The sequence below is a fragment of the Rattus norvegicus genome, chromosome 3 (assembly GCF_036323735.1).
Source record: "Rattus norvegicus strain BN/NHsdMcwi chromosome 3, GRCr8, whole genome shotgun sequence".
Taxonomy (NCBI): Eukaryota; Metazoa; Chordata; class Mammalia; order Rodentia; family Muridae; genus Rattus; species Rattus norvegicus.
In genome coordinates, this window is record NC_086021.1 from 103,586,723 (window position 1) to 103,612,781 (window position 26,059).

Genomic DNA, 26,059 nt, shown 5'->3' on the forward strand with positions numbered 1-26,059 from the left:
TTTGAGCTGGGAGTCTTCACTCTCTTCTATACCTATTATCCTTAAGTTTGATCTTCTCATGGAGTCCTGGATTTCCTGTATGTTTTGGAACAGTAGCTTTTTCTGCTTTACATTATCTTTGACAGTTGAGTCAATGATTTCTATGGAATCTTCTGCTCCTGAGATTCTCTCTTCCATCTCTTGTATTCTGTTGGTGAAGCTCGTATCTACAGCTTCTTGTCTCTTCTTTTGGTTTTCTATATCCATGGTTGTTTCCATGTGTTCTTTCTTGATTGCTTCTATTTCCATTTCTAATTCCTTCAACTGTTTGATTGTGTTTTCCTGGAATTCTTTCAGGGATTTTTGTGACTCCTCTTTATGGGCTTCTACTTGTTTATTTTTGATTTCCTGGAATACTTTCAGGGATTTTTGCTATTCCTCTCTGTAGGCTTCTACTTGTTCTCTAAGGGAGTTCTTCACATCTTTCTTGAAGTCCTCCAGCATCATCATCAAACATGATTTTGAAACTAGATCTTGCTTTTCTGGTGTGTTTGGATATTCCGTGTTTGCTTAGGTGGGAGAATTGTGCTCCGATGATGCCAGGTAGTCTTGGTTTCTGTTGCTTGAGTTCCTGCGCTTGCCTCTCGCCATCAGATTATCTCTAGTGTTAGTTTGTTCTGCTATTTCTGACAGTGGCTGGACTGTCCTATAAGCCTGTGTGTCAGGAGTGCTGTAAAACTGTTTTCCTGTTTTCTTTCAGCCAGTTATGGGGACAGAATGTTCTGCTTTCGGGCGTGTAGTTTTTCCTATCTACAGGTGTTCAGCTGTTCCTGTGGGCCTGTGTCTGGTGTTCACCAGGCAGGTCTCTTGCAGCAGAAAGGTTGGTCTTACCTATGGTCCCGAAGCTCAAGTTTGTTCGTGGGGTGCTGCCTACGACCTCTCCGCGGTGGCAGCAACCAGGAAGATCTGCGCCACTCTTTCTGGGAGCCTCCGTGCACCAGGGTTCCAGATGGCGTTTGGTGTTTTCCTCTGGCGTCTGAGATGTGTGCAGAGTGCAGTCTCTTCTGGTTTCCCAGGCGTGTCTGCCTCTCTGTAGGTTTAGCTCTCCCTCCCACGGGATTTGGGTGCAGAGAACTGTTTATCCAGTCTGTTTCCTTCAGGTTCTGGCGGTGTCTCAGGCGCAGGGGTCCTGCTGCTCCTGGGCCCTCCCCCACGGGAACCCAGAGGCTGTATACAGTTTCCTCTTGGGCCAGGGATGTGGGCAGGGGCGTGGGCAGTGTTTGTGGTCTCTTCCGCTCTGCAGCCTCAGGAGTGCCCACCTGACCAGGCAGTGAGGTCTCTCTCCCACGGGGTTTGGGAGCAGAGAGCTGTTGTGGGCCGGGATCCGCGGGTGTTGATCTCTCCATTTTCTAAGATCTTCTTCAATTTGCTTCTTGAGTGACTTGAAGTTCTTACCAAACAGATTTTTTACATGTTTGGTTAGAGTTACCCCAAGATATTTTATACTATTTGTGGCTATTGTAAAGGGAGTTGTTTTCCTAATTTCATTCGAAGCCTGTTTATCATTTGAATAAAGGGATGCTACTTTTTTATTTGAGTTAATTTTATATCTGGCCACTTTGCTGAAGTTGATGATGAGTTGAAGAAATTCGCTGATAGATTTTTTTGGGGTCACTTATGTATACACTATCATGTCATCTGTGAATAGTGATACCTTTAATTAGCTTTTCCAATTTGTATCCACTTGATCTCTTCTTGTTGTCTTATTGTTCAATCTAGCACTTCAAGTACTATATTGAATAGATGTGGGGAGATTGGGGAACCTTGACTTGTCCTCAATTTTGGCAGCATTACGTTAATTATCTCTACATTTAGTTTCATGTTGGCTACTGATTTGCTGTATATTTCTTTTACTATGTTTAGGTGTGGGCCTTGAATTCCTTATCTTTCCAAGATTTTTAACAGGAAAGGGTGTTGAAATTTATCAAAGCTTTCTCAGCATCTAATGAAAGGTTCATATAGTTATTTTCTTTGAGTCTGTTTATATTGGATTACGTTTATGGATTTCCATATATTGAACTATGCCTGCATCCCTGGGATGAAGCCTACTTGATCATGATGGATGATTGTTTTGATGTGTTCTTAGATTCAGCTTGTTAGAATTTCATGGAATATTTTTGCATCGATATTCATAAGGGAAATTGGTCGGAAGTTCTCTTTCCTTAGGTCTTTCTGTGATTTAGGTATAAGTATAACTGTGCCTTCATAGATCAAACTGGAAAGTGTTCTTTCTGTTCCTATTTTCTGAAAGAGTTTGGATAGTATTGGTAGTAGGTCTTCTTTGAAGATTTGTTGGAACTCTGTACTAAACCCTTCTGGTCCTTGGTTTTTCTTGATTTGGAGACATTAATGACTGCTTCTACTTCTTTTTTTATCTTTATTAACTTGAGTATTTCTTATTTACATTTTGATTGTCATTCCCTTTCTCGGTTATAGGGCCAACATCCCCCTAACTCTTCCTCCTCCCCCTCTATATGCTTCTACTTCTTTAGGAGTTATGGGTCTGTTTAGATGACTTATCTCATCCTGATTTAACTTTGGTATGTGGCATTTGTCTAGAAAATTGTCCACTTCATCCAGATCTTCCAGATTTGTTGAGTATTGGCTTTCGTAGTAGAATCTGATAATTATTTTTTTTAATTTCCTTGGTTTCTGTTGCTTTGTCCCCCTTTTGCTTTCTGATTTTATTAATATGGGTATTGGCTCTGTACCTTCTGGTGAGTCTAGCTAAGGGTTTATCTATATTGTTGGTTTTCTCAAAGGAAAAACCTGGTTTTGTTGATTCTTTGTATAGTTCTTTTTGTTTCTACTTGGTTGATTACAGCACTGAGTTTGAGTATTTCCTGCCATCTACTCTTCTTGGGTATATTTGTTTCTTTTCGTTCTAGAGCTTTCAAGTGTTCTGTCAAGCTGCTAGTGTATGCTCTCTCCAGTTTCACTTTGGAGGCACTCAGAGCTATGTGTTTTCCTTGTAGCACTGCTTTCATTGTGTTCTATAAGTTTTAGTAAGTTGTGATTTATTTTGATTAAATTCTAAAAATGTCTTTACTTTCTTTATTTCTTCCGTGACCAAGTTATCAGTGAGTTGAGTGTTGTTCACTTTTCTTGTATATGTGAGCTTTCTGTTGTTTTGTTGTTATTAAAGACCAGTCTAAGTTTGTGGTTATCAGATAGGATGCATTTTATCTGTTGAGGCCTATTTTGTGACCAAATATATAGTCAGCTATGGAGAAGGTACCATGAGGTGCTAAGACAAAGGTATATTCTTGTGTTTTAAGATCAAATACTCTATAAATATCCATTAAATCCATGTGGTTCATAACTTCTGTTAGTTTCACGGTGTCTCTGTTTAGTTTCTGTTTCTATGATCTGCCCCTTGCTGAAAGTGGGGTGTTGAAGTCTCCAAGTATTATTGTGCATAGTGTAATATATGCTCTGAGATTTAATAAAGTTTCTTTTATGAATGTGGTTTCCCTTGCATTTGTAGCTTAGATGTTCAGAATCAAGAGTTCATATTGGTAGATTTTTCTTTTGATGAGTATCAAGTTTCTGTCCTAATCTTTTTTGATTACTTTTGGTTGAAAGTTGATTGTATTCAATATTAGCATGACTACTCCAGTGTGTTTCTTGGTACCATTTTCTTGGAAAATATTTTCCCAGTCTTTTACTCTGAGGTAGTGTCTGCCTTTGTAACTGAGGTTCATTTGCTGTATGCAAAATGCTGTGTCCTGTTTAAGTACTCAGGTATATTTGTTTCTTTTTGTTCTAGAGCTTTCGGTGTTTATGTCTTTTTATTGGGGCATTGAGTCCATTGATGTTAAGAGATATTAAGAAAAAGTGGTTGTTGCTTCCTGTTATTTTTGTTGTTAGGGGTGGAATTATGTTTTTGAGTCTCTGTTCTTTTGAGTGTTTTGAAAGAAAATTACTTTTTTGCTTTTTCTAGGGTGTAGTTTCCTTCCTTGTGTTGGAGTTTTCCATCTATTATCCTTTATAGGGCTGGATTGATGGAAAGGTAGTGTGTAATTTTGTTTTTGTTATATAATATCTTGGTTTCTCCATCCAATGTTGAGAGTTTTTCTGGGTATAGTAGCCTGGGCTGGCATTTGTATTCTCTTAGGATCTGTGTGATATCTCTCCAGGATATTATGGCTTTCATAGTCTCTGGTGAGAATTCTGGTATAATCTGATATGTCTATCTTTATATGTTACTTGGCATTTTTCCTGTACTGCTTTTAATATTCTTGATTATTTTGTGAAGGAATAAGTTTTTTTCTAGTCTAGTCTATTTAGAGTTTTGTAGGCTTCTTGTATGTTCATGGGCATCTCTTAATTTAGGTTAGGGAAGTTTTCTGTAATTTTGCTGAAAACATTTACTGATACTTTAAGTTGGGAATCTTCCCTCACTTTTATACCCGTTATCCTAGATTTGGTGTTCTCACTGTGCTTTGGATCTCCTGGATGTTTTGGGTTAGGAGTTTTTTTTTTGCATTTTGCATTTTCTTTGAATGTTGTATCAATGTTTTCTATATATCTTTTGTACCTGAGAGTCTCTCTTCTATCTCTTGTATTTGGTTGGTGGTACGTGCATCTATGACTCCTGATCTCTTTCCTAAGTTTTCTATCTCCAGTTTGTGATGTCCTTTTGTTTCTATTTCCATATTCTGATCCTGGATTGTTTTGTTCACTTCCTTCACTGGTTTGGTTCGGTTTCCTCTAACTCTTTAAGGAATTTTTGTGTTTCCTCTTTTAGGGCATCTACTTGTTTACTGTGTTCTCCAGTATTTCTTTAAGGGAGTTATTTATGTCCTTCCTTAAGTCGTCTGTCATTATCACAAGATGGGATTTTAAATCCAAATCTTGCTTTTCAGGTGTGTTTGGGCATCCAGGACTTGCTGTAGTGGGAGAACTGGGTTCTGATGATTCCATGTGGCCTTGATTTCTGTTGCTTATGTTATTGTGCTTGCTTCTTGCCATCTGGTTATTTCTAGTGCTACCTATCTTTGCTGTCTCTGACTAGAGTCTGCCCCTGCTGTGATCCTGGTTGTGTCAGGATTCCTCAGAGTCCAGCTATCTCTGTGATCCTGTGGTTCTGGAATCCTATGATCCTGAGATCCTGGGTGTTTCAGAGCTCTTGGGATTCAAACTTTCCAAGGGTGTTGCAGATGTGGTTGGGATGTCAGAGCCCTAGAATTTCTCATGGCACAGGTGCAAGCTGAAAGGAACCTGTGTCTCTGGCAGGACAGAGGTTTGAGTTTCCCTGATTTCTGTGGTGGTACCAGTTATGCTGGGTGTTGGGGAAGCTGTTGTGGCCTCAACTTTGATCTTGAGTGAATCAGAGCTCCAATGCACCTGGTCGTGTCTTATCTCCTGGGAGTAGAGCTTCCTCTGTGATCCTGGATGTTTCAGAGTATCTGGGAGTCGGGCTCCCTCTGGGTGTTGTAAGAATGTATGCAGAGCCAGCACCCCAAGTCTTCTCTGGGTCCAGGTTCAGATGGGAAGGAACCCATGCCATTAGCCAGGTTGGGGTCCCTGTTTCTCTGGATTTAGGGGGACCCAGTTACTACAGGTGTTAGGACAGATGTTGTGGCCTCTCCTGCGATACTGGGTGTTTCAGAGCACATGGTAGTCAGGCTCCTTTGGTGTTGCAGACATGGGTGCAGAGCCAGTGCCTCATGTTTGTTTTTGGTACAGGTTCAAACTGGAAGAAACCTGTTCCAATGTCCAGGTGAGGGTTCCTGTGCCCTTATGATCCTGGGCTTGTGAGAGCATCTGTAAGTCAATATTCCTCTGATTGGGTGTGGAACCATCTCCCAAGGTCGGCTCAGGACACTGAAGAAACTGTGCCACTTGTTGGAGCAGATCTTGTGGCCTCTCCTGTTATTCTGGGCATTTCAGAGCACCTGGGAGTTGGGCTTCGTCTGAGTGTTGTAGGTGGTGTTCTGAGCCAGCACCCAAGGTCTGCTCAGGGTGCAGGTTTAAACTGGAAGGTCACAAAATATTTACACAGGCAAAGTAGATGTAAAATCAACCATTTACCTTAATGCTCCTTTTATTTACTAACTTTCCATTCCTAAAGACTATACATGGACTGACCCTGGACTCTGACCCCATAGGTAGCAATGAATATCCTAGTAAGAGCACCAGTGGAAGGGGAAGCCCTGGGTCCTGCTAAGACTGAACCCACAGTGAACTAGTCTATGGGGGGAGGGCGGCAATGGGGGGAGGGTTGGGAGGGGAACACCCATAAGGAAGGGGAGGGGGGAGGGGGATGTTTGCCCGGAAACCGGGAAAGGGAATAACACTCGAAATGTATATAAGAAATACTCAAGTTAATAAAAAAAAAAAAAAAAAAAAAAGAAACATGGCTGAACTGAAAAAAAAAAAAACTTTCCATTCCAATATCAGCTCCCTTATCCCAACCCCCCCATAAAACTCATTGTCCCCTATTAGCTATCCCACCTTCTCCTCTGAGTAGAGGGGAGTTCCCCTCTCATCTTACTCCCACCGTGATTCATTAAGTCACTGTAGGACTAGGAGCATCCTCTTCCACTGAGGCTATACAAGGCAGCCCTATTAGGGAAACTGGACCCATAGGCAGGTTTTTGTCACAGTCCTGGCTCTAGTTGTTGAGGGACCCATTTCTACTAAATATGATTGGGGGATTGTCCTACGTCCAGATCAGGCTCATTCTCTTAGCATCCCCAAGAATCCAAGCTGATTGGCTTTTGTTGGTATTTCTGTGGAGTCCCTGTCCCTGTCCTCTTCCAGTCTGTCCATCATTCCCCAAGGATTCCACTAGACTCACCGAAATCCATCTAAATTTTGGCTGTATGTTTCTGTCTCTCAGAGGACCATGAGGTTAGGCTCACGTCTGCATACATAACATGGTACCATTAATAGTATCAGGGATTGGTACTTGCCCATGAGATGTGCCTCAATTTAAGACAGTCATAGTTGGCCACTCCCTCTCTCTTTGCTTTATCTTTGTCCCTTCACATCTTGTAGGCAGACACATTTTCTTTCAAAGGTTTTTATGGGTGGGTTTCTCTCCTCTACTGGGAATTCTGCCTGGCTAAAGGAGGTGGCCACTTCAGGATCCAAATTCCCGTCTGTAAGGATTCTACCTAAAGTTACCCCCATAGAAAACCTGGAGCTTCCCCTTATCCCAGGTCTTTGGCATATCCTAGAAATGCACCCCCCATGCCTACTGATTAAAGCATTAGGTCTGTGACGCAATAGGAAAAGAACATGAAGATTAATTCAGTGTCTGGTTTTAATAATTGTGAGACAAAATATTAGCTGTAATATTTTGGTCATATTATGCATAATAAAAAAAACATTGGTTTCCTCCTAAAATTCATTCAGGGTTGACTCCTTTTCAATTGTGTTGAGGATTATATGGTACATTATGAAAAATATTTTTATATACATTTTGGAAACAAAGGAGAACTACAATTGAGCATATAAAATGAAAAGAGATAGAGAAATATTTGAAAATGCACAAAGGTGGAAGATTATGATTAATTGAAAGTAAAGTTTCTTTAGAATATTCTTTTGTCATTCATATTCAGACACAAGCTGCAATTCAACAGTGCTCAATCACCAGGCTCTGCGGGGCATTCAATTTTCCTAGGAGAAGCTTGACACATTTGGATTTTGTGATATATGGACTCTATTCTAACAAAGAGATCAACAAATAGCTCATCCAAATACCTTTGACTCAGGAGAAAACTAAACACTTTTAGGTACAAGCCTGTAATATTCTTGGCCATCTGCATAATGACTGAAATTAGCATAGGTTTACACAGTACACAATTCCTTTAGAATTTACATGTCTTTGAAAGGAACAGAAGGCTATAAATTTCCTATGGGGAAAGTCTCTTGAGGACCTGAGGGTTTGAAACCAAGGAATCTAATGTGAGAGACCTGTACTGCATGGTTGAGAGGACATAAAGAGTTTTTCTAGAGATTACTGTTTTCTGATAACTGTTGAAAACTTCTCATTGCTCCTTCTGTGAAAGAAGCAGTCTTATGCTTTATGGAACACTAGTCACAAATGTCTTCTCTGTTTGCCATGTTTATTATAAGATGGTATAAGCTAAATCTAAGCATTCATCCTATCACCATGGTTTCCTCATAGAAATGTTTCCAAAAAGAAAGAGGAAAAATTTAGAAAAGTGAAGAAGAATGAGGGACAGATGTAGAGAAGAGAGATGAGTAAAAGATTGGAGTAGACACAAACAGAAAGGACAGCATGTGATCTCTTTGATTTTTAAGATTTTTACTTATGCCTAAGCTGGCACTAAGGTTTCTCTACTAGAAGACAGTACCAGTGACAGGTAGCTTACTCCTCCAGAATGTGAGCCCTGCCCAAGTTGTCAGGCATACTGCAAGATATGGAGAAAATTCCTACTCCTGTGGGGCACACAGACAGGGGAACTTCTGGACAAAGTACAATATCCAGTATATCTTTATTTTAGAGGTCACAAGTCTTATACAATAAACAAATGACAATGTAATTGATTTTCAACATTTTCCTCTCCAAAATCTCTCCTAGTATTTCCTTTCAATCATAAGAATTCTGTCCATTGATTTGTGTGTGGGTCTACTAGAGAATCCACGGTTGTAAGAATATGTGTTTGTGTTCCAGATTCCTATTTATTTATTTATTTATAGATGCAGAGTAGAAAACATCATTGAGATTGGGAAAATTTTAATCTAACCGTGAAAACTTTTAATATAATACTTCTATTAGTTCGTTGTAAATTTCATATGCGGATACAATGAATTTTGATCTTGTTTCCCTACACTCCTCCTCACTCCTCTCACATTCTCTACTTCACACTCATGTCTACTTTATATCTTTTGTCTCGCTGTAGATCGTGATAGTCAGTCTCTTTTTAAAATATTAAAACGACTGCATGTCATCCCTTAGGATGAGAATATTTAACACATGTAATATTGAAGTAGAAGAAAAAATGTACTCACATTCAAATCTTCAGACTAGCAGATTAACTAAATCTATTGAGACTAATAGGGCTACAGAGAGAACGAGTGAGGCCCTCTGCAACTTCGTTCTCTGCTTTCTCAATGATGCTGACAGATAATACAAGTGGGATCATTCTCCTTTGTTATAGGTTCTAGGTAAATAGACAGAGAAATCAGATTTAGAAGTAGTAGAATTTGGAGAGGCATTGTGCCTTGCAGAGTTCTGCCTCCATCTGTATATTCAATACTGTGTTATGAGATACAGTTATATATTTTTATCCAAAAGTGCCATGAGATTTTCTATACACTACTTTCTTTGAGGCTCATTTCTCTAATCCCTAAATATTGAAGAATACTTACTTCACAAGGTAACATTAAGGTTTAAAAGAAAGCAATATTGTATCTTTTCTTAAACAGATCTATTTAGTTTCTCTACTTAGTAAGAGTTTGAAGAGTGAGTTCTGATAGAAAAGAGTAGTATGGTTTAAACATGTTTGAATTCAGTATTTCATGCACTAAATGATTTTAGGAAAGTCAAGATGTATTTTAAAGTCCAGGATATCAGTGGAAGACCTTTATGCAGGACTTAGAGGGAAGATTTAACCTCATCTCCTTCACCTTGGAGTTAGAAAGGGCCTGCATTTATTATGCAGCCCTAGGATCTAGTACAGTGTCTAATAATGAAAAAGTGTGAAGGAAATGTCTGGACCTCAGCAGTACCTGGAGCCCTGCTAAGCCTTGTCCTTTAAAAGCACTCTATACTATCCAGACCAATGGGTCACAACCCATGGGTCATGGCATTTTTGCAGGGCCATATATCAGATAGCATGCATATCAAATATTTACATTATGATAATGACAGTAGCAAAATTACACTTATACCATAGCAGAAACATAATTTTATGGTTTGGGGGTTACCACAACATGAACAAAATGTATTTAATTTCATCATTCTGAAGGTGGAGAACCACTGATCTAGACCTATGGTGTTTTAAATTGATCAAAAATGACAAATTGGAGAATATAAGAACTCATATAGATAAAAATGAAGAGATATTTAAGCGATTTCTTACTTTATTAACCAGCAAGAACCATGAGTTATAATCAGTTCACCAAAAAGCCAGAATAAAGAAGATTTTATAGAGGAAGAATATGGAAATTACAGTGAAAATGAACTTAGAAAACTTCTATAGTTGGCTAATTTTTATTGCTGTAACAGTATACATGCTTGTGTATCTGAAAGTCATCTGTATACCTGGTCCGCATAGAGATCAGACAAGTTCCCTGGACTCTCCAGATCCACCATTCATCCGTTTCCCATCAGAAAAGAGCAGGCTTCCGAGTTATATCAACCTCACAGTGTAACAAGATCCAATGAAGCTCATCACAACCCTCACATCAAAGCTAGATGAGGCAAAGCAGTAGAAGAAAAAGGGTTCACAAGCAGGCAAAAGAGTCAGAGAAACTCTCATCTCTGCTGTTAAGAGTCCCATCAACACTGAAAACTAAACAATCACAGCCTTTATGTAGAGGAATTAGGGTATCCATGAAGGCTGTGTGGTTGCTGCTTCAGTTGCTGTGTGTCCCTAAGTATCCTGCTTAATTGACTGTGTGAGCCATATTTTCCTGGTGTCTTTAGCCTCTTCCTCTCTACAGTCCTTTCTCTCCCTCTTCTGTGAAGAAGAAATCCACTTAATGTTTTCTTAAGGGTCTTTGCTTCTGTCAGCTACTGGAGGAAGCCTCCCTGACGATTTTTGGCCTAGGAACCAATCGAGGAATATAGCAGAATATCTTTCAAAATTATTTCCTAAACTTTCTTGGCATTCATGCTTGGTTCTACCCTAGGTCTCTGCATTATACATTTTCTGTGTCCTGGACATCAGGCAGTATAGAGCATGAGCTCCCTTTCTTGAATTGGACTTCAAGATAGATATTAGCTGGCCATTGTCCACAAGCTCTGACCCACCATTGTTTCAGCACATGTTGAAGGAAGGACAGGGTGTTAGATTTTCTGGTTGGGTTGATGACCCAGCCCTATCCACCGGAGCAATCCACAGAGATGTTAGGTAAGGACGTGAAATCGAGAGGACCTAGCTTTCAGATAGCTTTTGAGAGTAGATTCAGGGGACATTGGCATAGAAATGGGAAGGAGGAACGGAGGATAGAGTATGAAGAGAAATGCCTGGATTAGATGGACATTAAGGGGCAATCTGAAAATCTAGAACCGCAGAAAGCATCACAACTCTATGAGGCTGATTCTACCAAAGTCCTCTAGTAAAAGAAGGACATTGAGTCTGAACTAGCCATCTCCTGTAACTAGGACTGTCAAGCAGTCCCCTTCACTACTGAATTATTTCTCTAGCCTCTGGTTAGTTAATATTTGTTATAATAATCTTTTGAAATGAGGCAAAGAGCAGTACAATGGTTGACAGCTTCTTAATAAAATTAGTTAGTATAAGAACATTAAAATTTTAAAGTATAATGGTTTTAGTCAGTGGTTTTCAACCTGTGGTTACTGAACCCTTTCAGGACTGAGTGACCTTTTCACAGGAGTTGAGAAAGTCATTGACAAACACATATGTTTATACGATGACTCCCAACAGTAGCAACCAATTAATTTTACAGTTGTGTGGTCACACAACATGAGTAACTCCATTAAATGCTTGTAGCATGAGGAAGTTTGAGAACCACTGATTTATGTGATGTAATTTTTATTGAGTTTATTTAGATAAGTTCTGTAAATCCAAAATGTTTACAGAATGTATTAAGGATGAAACAAGGTGAACCTCAAAATGATATGGTGTCTGTCCATGTTAGCATTGATTGTGAACTTGAAACCGCCTAAAGTCATCTGAGAGTAAACTTTTGATTAATGAATTCCCTAGATATCTGACTGCTTTGACTGGAATGTGAGCATATCTATGTGCAGCTGACTAGACTTTTAATTTATTCATGAGGGTCCAATCTACTACCAGATGTTACCATCACTAAGAAGTTGGTACTGGACAGTATAAAAATCTTCTAAAAATGAGCCCATGATAGAACAAGTCAGAGAGTAAGTAATAAATAATATATCACCAAAATTCATTTTTTTAGGTTCCTGCTTTGAGTTTCATCCCTGTGATGGATGGTTAAAGTCAGGTATTAGATGAAAGATACCCTAAATCTCTTCCTTTTCAGTGTTTTATCACAACAACACTGTTTCATCATAACCACAATAGTGTTGAAGAAGAATATTTCAACAAATTCATAATTTGCTTTGTTTTGGTTTCCAATTTCATGAATTGGATATGATTCCACCTATTAAAATAGAAAGCTGCACTTCGGGCTTGGAAGAATAGCTAGTTTCTGTGGCACAGCTTGGGCAAGAAGAGACTAGCAGAAGGTAAATTCAAGCTGACTGATTATCAATGTATGGCATTTTGTCAGTTTCCTACACTAAACTGAAAGAGAAGGGTCATTCATTATGATACCTCAACTGACAAGACTTTTGTGGAATAGGTCTTGTATATCCTTCACTTTTCTTAGAAACTATTTTCCTTTCCATTTTTTCTGTTTTATGAAATTTTAGTAAGATTGTGTGATGTTTACCATGAATGACTGCATCTTGGTTTCATCTTCTAAGGCCTTGTGATATACTGAAATCTATGCTCTGATTGTTTTTCTTTATCAGTAATACAAATATCTATTAATAAAAGATATTATGAACAACAATGCCAAGCAACCAGAGCTTCCAGGGACTAAGCCACTACCTAAAGACTATACATGGACTGACCCTGGACTCTGACCTCATAGGTAGCAATGAATATCCTAGTAAGAGCACCAGTGGAAGGGGAAGCCCTGGGTCCTGCTAAGACTGAACCCCCAGTGAACGTGATTGTTGGGGGGAGGGCGGCAATGGGGGTGGATGGGGAGGGGAACAGTGATAAGAAAGGGGAGGGGGAGAGGGATGTTTGCCCAGAAACCAGGAAAGGGAATAACACTCGAAATGTATATAAGAAATACTCACGTTAATAAAAAAAAAATAAAAAATAAAAGATATGTAATTAAAAATGACATAAATTTTATAGTTTGTTTTTACTTATGATTCAACAAAGTTCTAATGTAAAAGTGTTTTTTGATCTTAGATCATATTTTCATACAATCTATTTTGACTAATTAAGTAAAGTAAAATAATAGTCTGTGCTTCTCTCCCTTACTTGAATAAAGAAAGAGAGCAATAGATTTTGATTTACTGACATTAAACTCGATTTTTCTTTTATTTAAATGATAAGACTAATAGAAATACTTTCACTGGAGAGCAGGGAGAACAGGTTCTTGGAAAGGGGTGCTTATTAAAATAATACTTAGAGAAATACCAATCACAGAACCAGATCCATGTTAACTCTTCAGTGTCAAATGCTCTTCAGAATATAATTGTGTTTCAATTTAAATGCACATTTTAATGAAATATGATACATTGAAATATGATATTCAAATATATATTTTCTTTGATTGGCCTAGACAGATATTTTTATATACTATCAGTACAGATGCAGAATCCTGATGACACACACTATACTTATTTTGAAACTTTTCTGTGCGATTACCCTTAGTGAAAATAGCAGCAATCAAATTGCTTCTAGTGAAGTCACAGGTAATAAAAATGTAGCCTTGACTACGCTGTAGGCCTAATTATATACTTTAATTTTACCTGTTATAGGAATTACTGAAGGAACAAAGAATAATGCATGTATTTTGACACAATGGAGACATCCTGACACCCCTTCAGAATCTCGATAAATTAACTGGATTAAAGCTTGGCCAACAGGAAAACTGGTACATAGACAACTTGCCACAGGTACGTAAGAGCTTTAATTTACCCCGCAGAAATCCTTCAAAGATCTATTGACGGTGCCGTTGTTAATTGCTTTTCAGATAATTATGTTTCTTTGGTACAGCTGACAGCTTTGGTTCCCTCCCACATGTACGCACGTGGATGTCGGGATATGGCTAGAGGTCTGGCCATTTCATGTTCTTTACTTCGGCCTTTAGTCAGCTACAAAAGGAAGAAACAGGAAAGTACCCACCTCATAACACTTTTACTACTGGAGATTTATGCAGAATGACAGGGAGTGAAACTGTTACTCAAACAGATGTTTCCACCTGCTGCCCTGGGAGTTTAAAGGGTGGTAAACGGGCCTGCCAGAATTCAGAATGAAAGGGAGGAACAAATGCTGATGTGCCACCTTTTCTGTTGTTTTGAAAGTAGAGCAGCATTTGGATCGTTAATGTGGAACAAAGCATTTGGGAAAGGTAACTGTCTTTATTCTCCCTTTGGAGGCTAGCTGATTGGAAAACTTGATACAGCGACAGCATGAATGTATTTTCTGTTGGATTATTGGGAAAGCTGTTGTTGCTTGGATGAACCTATAAAGAAGAATGAAACTGCAAGTGACCCAACAAATAGTTCTGTGTGGGCCGAGAGCATTGGTTCCAGCCTCTATTTGTTAAATCTCATAATTTTTAGAGTCAAAGCAAGTTAGCTGTTGGAAACACAAGTAGCCTGCTCGTTCGACTGCAATTTTCACTCTGATGGAACAAAACGGAAAGTTCATATTTCTTAGATATTCAGCACCATTCATGATAAGGGAGAAGTTAGCAGTTGCCATTTTAACTAACAAGTACTTACTTGAATTCCTGATGGTGCTTTAAAAGGATGAGAAGAAATGTTATTTGGGAACCTGAAACCAAATAGGTTTTTCTCATGCAGTTTTCTGTCAATATTTATCTGTCTCTAACTTGTATTCTAATGTCAAAGAAAATTGTTTCTATGCCCTTTTCAAAATATTTTAGAGTTGATATGGTGTGAGAAAATGAATGAGTTATCTTGAGTTAATTTTGATATCAAACTTCTTCATTTTATCACCTGTAATGTTCTTTACTTCTTTTGGAATAGGCATCTATTGCCTTTTGCATTGTATTACCTTTGAATCTCCCTGATTGTTACTATAACAACAGTGTCTTTTGTTATCTATTTGACCACTACTGACTCCATGAGAAGGGAGCCATAGGGTCTTTATTGTTAGGTGGTACTGAGTCTTACAGGGATGTGTACTTTTTTCTTTTTTTGTGTGTGCTATTATTTTTTAATTGGATATTGTATTTATTTACACTTCAAATGTTATCCCCTTTCCTGATTTCACTTCTGAAAATTTCCTATCCCATCTCCCCTTATTCTGTTTCTATGAGGGTGCTCCCTTACCCACTCACCCACTCCCACCTCACCTGCCTTCCATTCCTCTACACTGAGGCATCAAATTTCTTTCATACAATATATTTCCATCAATGTTTCCCTTCCCTCAATTCCTTCCAGATCTTCCTCAGTTCCACACCCAACCAACCACATACTTTCTTATGTGAATATGTATATATATATATATGTATATATATATATTCTCTGATTTCTTTTAATTGTTGATTTTATCATTGTTTTAATTAACTTCTGTTTATTTGTTCTGTTATATTTCAGGGATGTACCATCTTCAGGAATGCTATAAGGGGGTTGGTGCACACTTTACCCTTTTATCTGCTTACAAGAGAAGAAAATCCTTACTCAATGTGGTCTTCTCCGAGGTCACACTTGTAGGGAGTTTGAAATATCTTGCTATGTGTAGCATGATGAAGAGTGGAATCTTTATTTCCTATTTTCTATCTTCAGAAGAGTTGAGTTAAGGTCATATTTCTTTGGATTTTTTATTTACATTTCAAATTTTATTCCCTTTCCCAGTTTCCTGTCCATAAGCCCCCTATCCCCTACCTCTACCCCATAAGGGTGTTCCACCCCTCCACACCCCCTTACCACCCCGCCAACATACTTCTGCACTGGGGGTCCAAACTGGGCAGGAACAATGACTTCACCTTCCACTGGTGTCCCAACAAGGCTATTCTCTGATACATATGCAGCTGGAGCCTTGGGTCAGTCCATGTATAGTCTTTGGGTAGTGCTTTAGTCCCTGGAAGCTGGGGTTGGTTGTCATTATTGTTCTTACAGGGTTGCAAGCTCCTTCAGCTCTTTCAATCCTTCCTCTAATTCCTCCAATTCATCCTCATTTCAGTGTTTTGCTACTAGCATTCACCTCTGTATTTGACATGCCCTGATTGAGTCTCTCAGGAGAGATCTGTATCTGAAGGTCACATTTCTTATGAAGAAATTTTTTTTCTTATGTTTAATTGGATAAAATTGTGTGACAGTTTTGTCTCTATTTTAAAAAGATATAACATTAGTTTTTTAAATTCTGTGTATATGTGTGTAGTCTATGATATGCATGTTGAGAAGAGAGTGTCCAGATAATAAATGATGGAAGTTACTTCTCTACTTCTACCTGTCGTACCAGGAATTTAACACCTCAAGCTTTAGTGGGAGAAATGTTCCTATTAAGCTATTATGACAGGCAGGAGGTTCTGTTTCTTTTCTTTAAATATTAATAAATAAAAGGCTTTATTAATTACTGACCAGGCTCATGGGTAATAGGCTCAGGCTCAGAAAATGGCCTGAGTTATATTTGCCTTTTTTTAAAAATTGGATATATTTTATTTACATTTCAAATATTATTCCCTTTCCTGATGATTTCCCATCCATAAGCTCTCCATCCCATCCCTTTCCCCTTCTTCTATGAGGGTGTTCCCCAACCCAACCATCCACTCTTCTAGCCTGACATTCCCCTACACTGGGAGATCTCCCTGCTTTGGTGCTCAACAAGGCCATTCTCTGCTACATATGCAGCTGGAGTCATGAGTCTGTCCATGTGTACGTTTTCGGTAGTGTTTTAGTCCCTGGGAGCTCTGGTTTGTTGGTATTGTTGGGCTTATGGGGTTGCAAGCATCTTCAGCTACTTCAATCCTTTCTCTAACTCCTTCAATGGGGAACATGGTCTCAGTTAGATGGCTTACTGCTAGCATTCACCTCTGTATTTGTCATACACTGGCTGAGCCTCTCAGGAGACAGCTATATCAGGCTCCTGTCAGCATGCACTTCTTGACTTCATCAATATTGTCTAGGTCTGGTGGCTGCATATATAGAGGCTGGATCCCCAGGTGGGGCAGGGTTTGAATGACTATTCTTCCAGTCTCTGCTCCAAACTTTGTCCCCTTATCTCCTCTGTGAATATTTTTATTCCCCCTTTTAAGAAGGACTGACACATCCATACTTTGGTTGTCCTTCTTGAGCTTCATGTGGTCTGTGGATTGTAACTTGGGTAATTCAAGCTTTTGGGGTAATATCCACTTCTCAGTGAGTGCATACCACATGTGAATTTTTGTGATTGGGTCACCTCACTCAGGATGACATTTTCTTGTTCCATCCATTAGCCTTAACATTTCATGGAGTCATTGATTTTGATAGCCTAGTAGTATTTTGATAGCCATTGTGTAGATGTACCACATTTTCTGTTGAATGGCATCCGAGTTCTTCCCAGCTTCTGGATATTACAAATAAGGCAACTATGAACAGAGTGGAACATGTGTCTTTGTTGTATGTTAGAGCATCTATTGGGAATATGCCCAATAGTGATATAGCTGGGTCCTCAGGTAGAACTATATCCAATTTTCTCAGGAACCTCCAGACTGATTTCCAGAGTGGTTGTACCAGCTTGTAATCCCACCAACAATGTACGAGTATTCCTCCTTTTAGACATCCTCACCAGCATCTGTTGTTTTTGATCTTAGCTATTCTGATAGGTGTGAGGTAGAATCTCAGGGTTGCTTTGATTTGCATTTTCCTGATGACTAAGGATGCTGAACATTTCTTTAGGTACTTCTTAGTCTTTTGATATTTCTCAGCTGAGAATTCTTTGTTTAGCTCTATATCCCAATTTTAATACAGTTATTTGACTCTCTTGAGTCTCACTTCTTGAGTTCTTTGTATATATTGTATTTTAGCCCTCTATTGGATGTAGGATTGGTAAAGATTTTGTCCCAATCTGTTGGTTGCCATTTTGTCCTAATGACAGTGCCCTTTGCCTTAGAGAAGCTCTGCAATTTTATGAGGCTCCATTTGTTGATTCTTGATATTAAAGCAGAAGCCATTGGTGTTTTGTTCAGTAAATTTTCCCCAGTGCCCATGTGTTCGAGGCTCTTCCCTACTTTTTTTCTATTAATTACAGTGTATCTGGTTTTATGTGGAGGTACTTGATCCACTTGGACTTATGATTTGTAAAGGTCAATAAGACTGGTTCAATTTGCATTCTTCTACATGCTGACCTCCAGTTGAACCAGCACCATTTGTTGGAAATGCTATCTTTTTTCCACTGGATGGTTTTAGCAACTTTGTCAAAGATCAAGTGACCATTGATATGTGGGTTCCTTTCTGGGTCTTCAGTTCTATTCCTTTGATCTGCCTGACAGTCTCTGTACCAATACGATCCAGTTTTTACTCACTGTTGTTCTGTACTACTGGCTGAGGTTAGTCATGGTGATTCCCCCGGCCGTTCTTCTGTTGTTGAGGTTCTCTTTCTTAATAATCTTCCCTTTCCTTGTCTAATAAAATCTTTTTCTGTCTTTGTCTTTTTTTTTCTGTTTCTTCCTGTGTCTCTGTCTTTGCTTCTGTCTCTCTGTTGTTCTGTACTTTTACATATGCATATGTGCTTGTGTGTGTGTGTATTTCCTAAATGAGGAGGTGTAAGTGGGAGGATGAGGTGTGAAATAAAGAGGACAAAGGCAATATCTAGGACAGGAAGTTTTGCACACCCTGGTGACTTACACCAAAAAAGTTTATTGTGAAGTATAGCATTTTATACACTATTTGTGAGGGGGTGAGAAAAAGGGGAATTGCTAATGTTGGCAAAGAGAATACGGGATACCTCAGATATAGTTGTTGAAGGAACGATAACTGTGAGAAAATATAGGTCTTTAGAAGCCACAACCTTTACTTCTGTCCAGAGTTAGATAAACATTTTGGGAATAACACTCGAAATGTATATAAGAAATACTCAAGTTAATTAAGAAAAAAAAGAAACGGCAATATGAGAAGAACAGTAAAAAAAAAAAGACACAGAAAAACTTCCATTTTTCCTTTTATCAGAGCCTCTGAGAAAGACTTGGAATGGTCTAGTTGTGTATTCATGTGAGTTCGTGTGTGTGTGTGTGTGTGTGTGTGATGTCTTTTAGACATTTTTGATGAGGCTACTCATCTCAGACTTAACTGCATAGCAGAGATAGGCTATAACTATTGAAATTCCTGCTTACATCTACTAATTGTGAGAATTTCAAATGCATCATCATAGGTAATATGTACATGTGGCATTTATTATCAAATGCCTCATCTTGTCCTAAACTATCACCAAAATCCTACTACCAAATACTGTTGTTTCACATTTCATATTGTAGTCTGTAGGTCACATATTGATGCTAGATAGCCATTCATACAAACCAAAATAAAATATCTACAGCGAAGAATTTTTAAAGAACATTGTTTTGAAAAGATTATACAGCATGATTGCTCATTAAGACAGCAATTAATCCCACCACTCAACATAGTTCAAAGAGGAATTCTGAATTTTATTAACTTATAAAGGCCATCAGGTTGGGGAATCACTTAAATAATGGTTATAGAATTACTTAAAGCAAGGGCTTTATCTAGGTATAGAAAAAGCTCTTGAGAATGAATCAGAGTGAAAGTTCTCCACTTCTTCATTCCTGAGCCAGGATGCCCCTGGCTTGGACAAACCATCAAGAGCCATGAGGGAAAACAACATGAATGCAGTTTTTGAAATTCCGGTGAAACAAGAGGCAAGCCCCTGTCAATCACTAGGAAACTTGCCAGCATCAGAGGCAGTGGGAGCACTGTGCTTACCAGCCTCTCTGACCCGTGTTATGACCCCTTTGGGAATCCTCCGTGCATTTCATAAATAAGGCTACACTTAGCGAATTTTAGAAATAATAAAATGTTCCTAGAACTATACAAGGATAAAGGTTTCTGGTTTCTCCTTCGTTTCATTATAAAAGGCTTACTCTCCGAAAGAAAAGCTTCCCAGGATTAACCCCAGGCTGCCAAATAAACAGAAAGAATATGGTTTTAAGATGGCTGATGTACACCTTATGTTTATCTGCACTTTACATTTACCAACAATTTTTAATAAAACAAAATTATGAGGATAATTGCTAATAATCATGGAGAATTTACACATGACATGCTTTGTTTTATGAAAATTGATTTTAAAATGTTTTCTGCATAAAATATTAGGAAGGAAAACACCAAACTTAAAACATTCCAGATTTGGGGGTCTAGGAAAACATTTTCCATGTTATTGGAGCTGCAGTTGCCACCAATTTTCATAGTTGCAACGGTAAACACTAATTAAGATACCCAATAATTCATATCAACTGAAAATAAGTAAAATTTAAGGTACTGTGGAGTATCAGATTAAAATAGTATATATATGTATATATATATATATATATATATTTGGAGTAACTTTAAGATATTATTGTTTTAAAAATCAAAGGATCTTTATAAAACACATTATGGTATTATTATTAAATAAAATAACATCCATAACCCAAAACAATAACAGAGAAAGCACTTTATTATAAAAAGAAATTTCTATATGTAAAAAGCTATTTGAAATATTGTTTTAGGAAAAGACCAACATAGAGAGGTTATGTTTTATCTTTATTTCTCCATTTTACAGCTCTTTCTCTTTGAGTAAAAACACTGTAATATATTTCTCAGAGTAGAGCAGAACAGACCAGGACAGCAGGGAAGAAATTAAATGAATTCCCTGGGATGCTAAGAAACTTTCATGAAGTACTTAGTTAATTCACAAATGTGAACATAGAATATATACAAATTTAAATGAATAAAAAATAAGCATAAGAAGGACAGATTCTTGGTCCACCATCATTTTATTTGGATGTGAGTTTTGCAATGTTGGTATAGATGAATAATCCACACTCATAGTGCTTAGCTAAGGTCTGAGAAGTGAGAGATTGACTGCTCTGAGACACCTCAGAAAAACATGCATCTCCTTGCCACACTTTATGCAACCTAATTTTAGAAGTTTCTAGATGTATACCAAATCCTTTTTAATAAAAATAAGTGTGTATAGTTGAGATTCCCATTTTGCATACTCCCACTAGCTGAAACACTCCAGTGACAGTACATCATTTTCTTCTCTCCATTATTTATTTTAGAGATAAAAATTACTGAATATCATGGAAATTCCTAATGCTTGATTCCTTATAGTTTTCATCGTTTGAACTTCATACTCAAGTTGCAAGCACAATGAAATATACTCTGCACTAAAGCAAAAACGTTTCACCGCACACATTTACTGCTCAAGCAACCAAACCATAAAGCACAAATCTCAAGGTAGTAAAAGTATTTGAGACAATCATTCTATTTGAGAAAATGATGTGCATCTATTATGGAGAGCAACTCCTGAAGTGAGTGCTGTGAACAGAAGAGATGCAGCAATCATAAGTTATGGGGTTAATGGATGCTTCTATCACACACTTGGAAATGTCAAGGTAAAACCAGTTGGTGTCCTAAGAAAAACAGATATCTTACATAAATAAATAGACCTTGAATTTGAGGTATTTGCCCCATTGTGCAATATAAATATATTTGTTGTGAATATTTCAACTACCTACACGATATCATTGAATATGGAACTGGCAAACAATAGGTGTCATATTCTCTCAGTAGCTGGTACAAATTGCCTCTACTTCTCTCCTGGTAAACCCTCTGGCTTGCTTTGCTATGACACTGCCAAAGAAGACCATGCCATATCATTTTCTATTGGCTGATTAGCTGAATCTATTTAGGTGGAAACTACAGATGAGGTGCCCCCACAGTAATCATAAATATGTTACTTTTGCAGGTAGCAAAGTTGTAAAGCTTTTGCTCTGGGAGTTGGCATGATTTGGGCAGAAAATAAAACCCCAGAAAAGGCTTGAAAGCTTTTCTTAAAACTGAAAAAAAAGGGCTGGAGAGATGGCTCAGTGGTTAAGAGCACTGACTGCTCTTCCAGAGGTCCTGAGTTCAAATCCCAGCAACCACATGGTGGCTTACAACCATCTGTAATGAGATCTGATGCCCTCTTCTGGTTTGTCTGAAGACAGCTACAGTGTACTCATATATAATAAATAAATAAAAAAAATTAAAAAAAAACTGAAAAAAAATCTCTTTAACAAGTGCTATGCTACTTTCAGGCTTGGGAACTATTGAGTATGCATTGAGCAATCTTTGTTCTTAGCCACTGTTATCTCAAAAATTGAATAGAGACAGTAGGTAAAGAGCTTTTCTTTTGCAACATGGTATATTAAATCTTAGAAGTTTTCAAAACCTCCCGTTTTGGATTGTTTTGAAGTTACAAATTATAATGGCCAAAGTTACCAAACAAAATATTGAACATAGTTTAACCACAGTTGAAAAAAGTCTTTATTACATAATCTATAGTTAAGTCTTCAACTGTTTGATATGGATAGTTTATTGCATTGCATTTTCACATGCCTTCATTCCTTGTAATGCTAGTAAGAATATCTCCGTTTAATGATTTTTTTAAAAAAATATTTAAAATGTTCTGATTATAATTAAAACAGAATTTTCTTCTTTTTGATATCCCCTAGCCATTTCAAACTTGATATTAAATTAATTAGTCCTAATATTATTTCTATTTTTATAAATTAGGTACATGGAATAGACCACTTACTACAAATTTTTCCCAGGTTCCTTAACAGTTGTTGATTAAGTCCATCATTTCACAAATATTTACTGTGCATTCACTATAATCGATTGCCTTTTGTTTTGAAGGAATTCATAGGCACCAAAACAAACACTAACTCTCTCATGATCATGTCTTTATAGGTAAAGACAATAAGTGAAAAAACAAAATAATATATGAGTTTATTTTGAGACACTGTGGTACATAGTACAGGAGAATATCAGCCAAGGAAGGACCAGGAATGCCTAAGCATCCCTACGAAGGTACAATTAGGAAGTCTGGTGATAGCCAAAAAGCTGACTCATGCAGACATATTGCATAGCGTCTTCTAGAGTCAAAGCACAGAACCCCAAGGTGATATTCTGATCTATATCTTTAGGAACAGGATCCAGAAGCAGACAATCTGAGAGAAAATATCTTGATCCGATGTGTTCTTTATCCAGTATGGATTGAGAGAGTTAAAAGGAGGAAAGACACACATGATTGGCAGATATTGCAGCAATACAGGTGACAGAAGATGATCTCTTGGGCTATAGCAGATGTGCAACTGGTTGGATTTTTATAACATTTCAAGTCAACATAATTTGTGGGGTGATTATAGGTAGCAGAGAGAGACAGAGAGACAGAGACAGAGAGACAGAGAGAGGGAGGGAAAGGGAGAGGGAGAGGGTACTAATAGTTCTGATAAACTACAAATATTAGTTTTAATGAGATAAAGAACATTAAGGATAGAAGAATATCGATAAGGGGCTTGTAAATATGCTTAATTTAAGACAGAAAAATGTGAGCAAGTTATCTTGTCTGGTTCTATTTATTAATTAAAGTTTGAATGAGACCATCAACAGTCCATCATTCTGATTTTTGTAAAGAAAACTAATGTGTCAATATTGAGACATAGGCCTTGGTATCCATATCTTTTTTATTTGCAGCTGTAGGGATGGCTCTATGGATAAAACATTTGCAACATAAGTTGAAGATTTAATTTTTTTTTTAAATCCAAGATGCACCTACAGTCAGGTGTGCCCATCTCATTTCCCATGGGGTGAGAAGTGAGGCAGGCACAGGTTTGGTTTCCTCAGCTGCCTAGGTTGGTCTACATAGTGCTGAATAGAGCAAAAGAGGGCCTGACTCAGAGAAGTGGTAGGGCAAGGAACTACACCCAGGGATGTAGCTTTTCTTCTTCTTTATGTACCCGGGATTACACATGGTCCGCCCCGATTAATATAATGTTGTATTTGATGCTATGATAAACTTGTTTATACAGAGAAAAATTGTAATTTTCAAAGATTCTTTAATGAATCTGAAGAGGCAGATACATTATTTTTGATTGATTATATTTACTATTTTATATTCATTTTTTATATTTATTGGATAATTTTTACTTAAATTTCAAATGTTATCTCCTCTTCTTGATTCACATTCATAAACTCCCTATCTCATCTCCCTTCCCCCTTCTTCTATGAGGTGACCCCCCCTCCAACCACCCATCCCTTTCTGCCTTTCTGCCCTGACATTCCCCACATTGGGGTGGGGATCCAGCCTTGGCAGGACAAAACGCTTCTTCACCCATTGGTACCCAACAAGGCCATTCTCTGCTACATATGAAGCTGGAGCCATGGGTCTGTCCATGGGTACTCTTTGGGTAGTGCTTTAGACACTGGGAGCTGTGATGGTTGGTATTGTTCTTATAAATTGCAAGACCCTTCAGTTACTTCAATCCTTTCTCTACCTCCTCCAATGGGGACCCCATTCTCAGTTCAATGGATGGCTGCTAGCATTCACCTCTGTATTTGTCATTCTCTGGCAGGCCTCACAGTTATATCAGGCTCCTGTCACCATGCACTTCTTGGCATCAGCAATATTGTCTGGGTTCCCTGGCTCTATGCATATGGACTAGATCCCCATGTGGGGCAGGCTCTGCATGGACATCCTCTCAATCTCTGCTCCAAACTTTGCCTCCATTTCTCCTCCTATGAATATTTTATCCCCCCTTTTAAAGACTGAAGCATCTGCACTTTGGTCATACTTCTTGAGCTTTGTGTGGTCTGTGGAGTATTATGGAAACTGAGTTTTATGGATGAGTGAAGAGAAAGAATGACAGTACTATGAAAATGTTCCTAGAGAAGAGACCATTGTTAGTATAGTTGCTTAGAGCACAAATTAGAGAAGGTCGGAGCCTTAAATATGTTATGTCTAAATATGACTCAAGTGTGGCTTTGAGCTGCCACCTTTTAAAATGTGGTCCACAGTAACAGGCAATGTTGCTCATAGTATAGACTTTTGTTAAGTGCAGATGACCGTGCATTTAGGGGCAGTCTCTCATGTCATACTACTAGGAAAACAATGAGCATGCATGTAAGACATGACCAAGATTTCCCGTAATTATTATGGCAAAGTCATAAACAGAACTAAAACTAAATACAACTATTTGAGAGGATGAGCAACTTAGCCACTCTTCATACTATGCATAAATATAGCAAGACATTGCAATCTATTGTCAAAATGTGCAACTACTATCTGCTAATAGAAGTAAATAAAAGATGGCAATTCCCAAGTTCTGGCTGAGTTAATAACTGTTCTACTTTCCCATCATTCCTTATTCCCACCCTATGATGGGCATTGTATGCACTGCCCATTGACAGGCACTCAGGATTTTGTGGATAGAGTGTAAACTAAATATCAGCTTCCTTTCTATATGAGCTTTTTGTGTATCACTTTATGCCGTTCGTGTTTCAAAAGTTTAGGTCGTTTTCTGTTTTAATTTTTTTCTGAGATTTCATTACCAATATATTTATACTCATAACTGATGTATGTTATAGCTGACTCCATTTTTACGCTCTCTTCAAGAAAAAAATCATTTAAATATTTCTCTCTTTTGGATCTCTCTCACTCACAAGCCACACACCCTGAACTGATTGCCCTGTTCCTTCCAACATCTTCCAATCCATCTATTTCAGGTAGCCTTTTTCCCCAGTAGAAGGAACTTGGCTAGAAACTGTCAACTGTCCACTGGGAAGTGTTGATTCAAAGCCTGGTCCCAAAAGAAGTCAGAAATTATCCCCTGTATTTTACCCCAAGAAACAGAGCAGTAAAGAGAGAGTCTACATCACACATGATGACTATGTTTTACTCATATTATTACTTCTCAATTACCTTCTCTCCTGTCGGCTTATAGAATACAGCCTCCTCCTGGGACACTGGATAAGCAACTATTCACATAGCTTCTCTTGACCTTCCTTTTCAGAATAAGCGCCTTTGATATATCACTGTGTTGTAAATTCTCTAACATATTTTATGAGTGTCTGTGATTATGTATTTCCTCTCCTACT

The 26,059-nt window shown here is 38.1% G+C and overlaps 1 protein-coding gene and 1 pseudogene across 21 annotated transcripts in view; one reads left to right on the forward strand and one right to left on the reverse strand.

The window, feature by feature from the left end:
• Vps26c-ps1 (VPS26 endosomal protein sorting factor C, pseudogene 1) overlaps window positions 1–10,333 on the reverse strand; it is a 38,874-nt pseudogene extending 28,541 nt beyond the window's left edge.
• The window catches only part of Lrrc4c (leucine rich repeat containing 4C), a 1,379,071-nt gene that overhangs the window by 826,571 nt on the left and 526,441 nt on the right, over window positions 1–26,059 (forward strand). For all 21 annotated transcript variants that reach the window (XM_063283692.1, XM_063283688.1, XM_063283697.1 and 18 more), the window contains one exon: window positions 13,730–13,867. The gene's annotated coding sequence lies outside the window, so the exon portion shown is untranslated. The remainder of the gene's footprint in view (window positions 1–13,729; window positions 13,868–26,059) is intronic.